The 5732-nt window shown below is 45.6% G+C and overlaps 1 non-coding gene across 1 annotated transcript; it reads right to left on the bottom strand.

Annotated features, from left to right (window-relative positions):
* Window positions 1-735: 735 nt before the first annotated feature.
* On the bottom strand, window positions 736-810 carry Trnat-ugu (transfer RNA threonine (anticodon UGU)). The gene has a single exon. It is a non-coding gene; the product is annotated as a tRNA-Thr (tRNA).
* Between the last annotated feature and the right edge of the window lie 4922 nt (window positions 811-5732).

Below are 5732 nucleotides of genomic sequence, written 5' to 3'. Positions count from 1 at the left end.
TATTTAAATTATTTTGTGTAGGACCACCAATATGTGCAAATGTTCTATTTTATTTAAAATATTTGTTAGCTGTTATGTAAACTGCTGACTTTCACTTAGGATTCTTAGTTATTTCGTATGTAAAAGGTGTTGAGGTTCCCCTCGGGAACGAAACTGTGTATCGCGCGCAAATTGTGGTTGGCCTAGGTAGAAAAGGTGGAACCAAGAGTCAGTCGGGGACGAGCTACCAAACTATCAACTGCTCATGTAAAAGTTGTGTATCGTGCTGGTTCCGAGAGAGGCTTTTCCTGACGCTTTCCAATGATTCGGATGGATGGATAAAGAGCTGGAACTATTCTGAAATTGGTATCTATCATCGCCACCAAGAAATGACAGAGTCCAGCAATTCCACCTGCAAATCCACCTACCAACATGTACACGCCACCACATTGCGCAATCACTGTAATAGAACAGAAGAACGACAGCAATGTACAGTGAAGGATCAGCTCATTGGTTGTGTTAGTGAGCTGAAATATAAGATAATTTATAATTTAATTTATGTGCCTACCTTGATTTTTTTCTTATGACAAAACTTCTCAGGTTCCTCTCTGTTTGAACTATGATTACCGAGCGTCCTTTATTGAAAGCATATTAAAATTAATATGGCAATAGAGTATGCTAAGATTAATAACGAAATGATCACCCTAGCTGCAAACAGGCGTTGATGTACTTCATTGGGGACATGTTGAAAGTGTGTGCCCCGACCGGGACTCGAACCAGGGATCTCCTGCTTACATGGCAGACGCTCTATCCATCTGAGCCATCGCGGGCACATAGGACCGTGCGTCTGCGGGGACTTATCCCTTGCACGCTCCCCGTGAGATCCACATTCCCAACATGTCCACACCACTACATTCGTAGTGCGCCTAATAGATGTTTGCCCATCATACTCATTACTCGTGGCAGATTAATCTACCAAGTCACGTACGAGTTCGGGCGTAGAGTGTGCGTTCGCACAAGAAGGTCAATGGCCGGGAAGCCATATTTTAACTATATATGACGGTAGTATCTGTTCCCGAAAGAACAGTTACCGTGGATGACCATGCAGTTTTGCTAGAAATGAAATGGTAATATCAGATAGATAGAGCGTCTGCCATGTTAGCAGGAGATCCCGGGTTCGAGTCCCGGTCGGGGCACACATTTTCAACATGTCCCCAATGAAGTACATCAACGCCTGTTTGCAGCTAGGGTGTCCATTTAATTATCATTTCATTTCTAGCAAAGCTGCGTGGCCATCCACGGTAACTGTTCTTTCGGGAACAGATACTACCGTCATATATAGATAAGATAAATAATGTTTGTTGGAAGGATCTAACAAATATCTCAATTTTTGTGTTTCACTGCAGTAAAAGTTCAGAACTGCAACTGTTGAGAGTTACATGTTCATGCTTGCTAAGTGTTTCACTGATGTAATGAAAGTGTGTTTAGTTTTCCCTGCTACAGTGGTCATGATTAAGCCCCTCCCCCCATTGACAAAGGCGCAAAGTTACTTAATTATAGAAAGTTTCAATTACTCTTGCTATTCAAGTCAAATTTTGTACAATATTGGGTTTCTCTTGTGTATTGAAACGGCATATTAATGTTGTAACAGGTTCCATAGTTTGTCTATTGTGCTCATGCTACATAACGATTAATAGAAAGACAACTATCTATGAAAACAGTAACTTCTTTATTCAAAAGACAGTGAAAAGTAATCTGTTAGTGAATTCCATTTAATTTTCATTGTAAATAAAAGAGTGTTTAGTAGTGAGAGAGTTAATCTTTGCACAAGAACTAATTTTGCTGTACACCATATCTATATTTCATGTCGGAAAATGATTGAAAAGTAATATTGAACCTATGCCTATTTTATGATTCTATAGCGAATATTGATAGTAATACTATTGAGACCATTCAATTTGACCTACCCTTGGAGGCAAAAGTATACGTCATTTTCTGTTACCATTATGCAAATAGCAATGTTCTCTTATAACTGTTAGCACTTTCTTTGACGTGAACATATGCAGGTGCCAGAGTTCATTGCACTCTCGTGTGACGAAGTATAGGCTGTGATTGCCCATTGAAGTTACTTATTTTCAGTTTCTTGATAAGAATGTTACTCATTCTTATGCCTTATTAGACTGGCGACCGTTGTTATTATCATTTGGACACTGTGGATAGGCAAATTATTTTTTGTTACTGTTTAAATATTTACGTAATTCTGACTTTCACTTCCGATAAGCCATCTCCGTTAGGTACAACACGGTCAACATAACAAAATTCCTCTCAGAGAGTAATATTGCGCTGTAGCTTTACACCATAATTACTTTAACAAACTAGTTCCATTATACGAACTGCCTCCTGCTTTGAGGTTATGGTATAGTAGCAGCAGACGGTAGTGTTATACGTGGCTTTTCCGTGACAGGACTATTTGTTCTTTTCGGGGAGTAGTGCGTAATAAACCAAATTTTCTACGTGATTGCACAAGCTACATAAATGCACTTGCAGTGTTATAAGCGGACAAAGGGAACGAGACGGTGCTGCTAAGACCGGCTGACTACTGGGACAAGATTAGATCGCTGCTGCAGGACCAGGCCTACAACCAAGTGGAGAAGGACCTACAACAGCTTTGATTAGAAAGAACGTCGGTTTTATCAACAACACAGGTCTGGACCAGGACATGGTATAAATGGTTTACTCCAGAGCTTCGGTTCCACCACGGTTATACGGCCTCCCTAACATACACAAGAGGGAGGTACCACAGGCAGTAGACACGACCAATTCTCCTACCTATGGCATAGCCAAACTCATGGCACAACTACGTAAACGTCTCGTGGGTAAATGTACCCACCACATCAAGAATTCCATTGAGTTTGTTAAGACACTCAAGGAGTGGCTTCTTGACAAAAATGACCCTCTTCACAAGGATACCGCTAGAGGACTCCTTGAAACTACTGGAGAATCATTTCGATGAACACTCAATGGAATTATTACGCTATGCACCCACGACCACATACACAACTGGAAATGGAAAAAAGAACACATTGACACCGGTGTGTCAGACCCACCATACTTGCTCCGGACACTGCGAGAGGGTTGTACAAGCAATGATCACACGCACGGCACAGCGGACACACCAGGAACCGCGGTGTTGGCCGTCGAATGGCGCTAGCTGCGCAGCATTTGTGCACCGCCGCCGTCAGTGTCAGCCAGTTTGCCGTGGCATACGGAGCTCCATCGCAGTCTTTAACACTGGTAGCATGCCGCGACAGCGTGGACGTGAACCGTATGTGCAGTTGACGGACTTTGAGCGAGGGCGTATAGTGGGCATGCGGGAGGCCGGGTGGACGTACCGCCGCATTGCTCAACACGTGGGGCGTGAGGTCTCCACAGTACATCGATGCTGTCGCCAGTGGTCGGCGGAAGGTGCACGTGCCCGTCGACCTGGGACCGGACCGCAGCGACGCACGGATGCACGCCAAGACCGTAGGATCCTACGCAGTGCCGTAGGGGACCGCACCGCCACTTCCCAGCAAATTAGGGACACTGTTGCTCCTGGGGTATCGGCGAGGACCATTCGCAACCGTCTCCATGACGCTGGGCTACGGTCCCGCACACCGTTAGGCCGTCTTCCGCTCACGCCCCAACATCGTGCCGCCCGCCTCCAGTGGTGTCGCGAGAGGCGTGAATGGAGGGACGAATGGAGACGTGTCGTCTTCAGCGATGAGAGTCGCTTCTGCCTTGGTGCCAATGATGGTCGTATGCGTGTTTGGCGCCGTGCAGGTGAGCGCCACAATCAGGACTGCATACGACCGAGGCACACAGGGCCAACACCCGGCATCATGGTGTGGGGAGCGATCTCCTACACTGGCCGTACACCACTGGTGATCGTCGAGGGGACACTGAATAGTGCACGGTACATCCAAACCGTCATCGAACCCATCGATCTACCATTCCTAGACCGGCAAGGGAACTTGCTGTTCCAACAGGACAATGCACGTCCGCATGTATCCCGTGCCACCCAACGTGCTCTAGAAGGTGTAAGTCAACTACCCTGGCCAGCAAGATCTCCGGATCTGTCCCCCATTGAGCATGTTTGGGACTGGATGAAGCGTCGTCTCACGCGGTCTGCACGTCCAGCACGAACGCTGGTCCAACTGAGGCGCCAGGTGGAAATGGCATGGCAAGCCGTTCCACAGGACTACATCCAGCATCTCTACGATCGTCTCCATGGGAGAATAGCAGCCTGCATAGCTGCGAAAGGTGGATATACACTGTACTAGTGCCGACATTGTGCATGCTCTGTTGCCTGTGTCTATGTGCCTGTGGTTCTGTCAGTGTGATCATGTGATGTATCTGACCCCAGGAATGTGTCAATAAAGTTTCCCCTTCCTGGGACAATGAATTCACGCTGTTCTTATTTCAATTTCCAGGAGTGTATTTCCAGTGTAGGGGCAAGTTTGACCAGCAGGTGGATGGAGTCGCTATGGGATCCCCACTGACACCATGTATCGTCAATCTGCACATGGAATACTTCGAGGAAATCGCCTTGGAAACAGCACTACTTAAACCGAAGGTCTTTTATCGGTACGTGGACGATACTTTCGCAATCTGACCGCTCGGCGAGGACACTCTACCGGCATTTCTCAACCACCTGAACAGCATACACGAGAACATCAAGTTCACAATGGAACTGGAAAAAAATGGATGCCTACCCTTCCTCGGTATCCTAAAAAAGAAGAAAGAGGACGCGCGCACTGGGACACTCGATTACCGAAAGAAAACCCACACAGATCTGTACAACCCCAACAGCTGCCATCACCCAGCACAACAGAAATCCGTGCTCACTACCATTGTCCGCAGAGCTCGTCTACTGAGATTCAGCACCTGAAGAAAACCTTCCAGAAGAATGGCTACACCGAAACGCAGATTAGACGCGCTCTAAAGATGAACAACAAAAAGAAGGAGGACCTACAGGAAGAAGAGAAGGTCAGGCGTTCCTCCTGTACGTAGGGTCGCCCACGGCCAAGATTGCCAGGATACTGGAAAAGAACAAGTTAAAAACCATCTTCCGTCCTCCAGAAAAAAAAACCAGGAATATGCTGGGCTCAATGAAGGAAAACTTGGGTCTAAGAACACCGGGTATATACAGCATTTCCTGTGAATGTGGAAAATAATATACTAGACAGACGCAGCGTTCCATCACACAGCGCATCTCTGAACATGTGAGAAGCGTTCGCCTCGGACAAAAGGAAAAATCCGAGGTAGCGGAGCACAGCCTCAGTGAAGAATACACATTTCAATTTGAAAAAAACCAAGAGACTGTGTAGAGTAAAAGGTTTCCTGGGACTCTGTTATTAAAGAGGCAGTGTATATAGAGTGTGTTATATTTGACGCTTGGGACCAGGGTATTTCACAGAAGAATACAATCAGGTATGCTCGATCTTTCGTTAAAAGAAAATGAAATAATTAGATGCTGTATGTCCTGCCTATAAAGACAGCTTCTAATGACACTGAAAAGCCTCGTTGACAAGCTGGTATCATTAAATGTAGCTATAAAATAAGCATTAGGTCACAATGCTAACTGAAATAATCATAACTGGTAGTTACGTAGCAATTACATCTTTTGTTATATCAGAAACTGGGTTTGGTTTAACTCCATTAGACATTTCAGTGCAAGGGCATAAGAACAGGGAAACAAGGTGCTGGGACAG

This window comes from Schistocerca cancellata, chromosome 2 (assembly GCF_023864275.1).
Source record: "Schistocerca cancellata isolate TAMUIC-IGC-003103 chromosome 2, iqSchCanc2.1, whole genome shotgun sequence".
Lineage (NCBI taxonomy): Eukaryota > Metazoa > Arthropoda > Insecta > Orthoptera > Acrididae > Schistocerca > Schistocerca cancellata.
The sequence above is the reverse complement of the archived record's forward strand: the minus strand, read 5'-3'. Positions and strand labels throughout refer to the sequence as shown.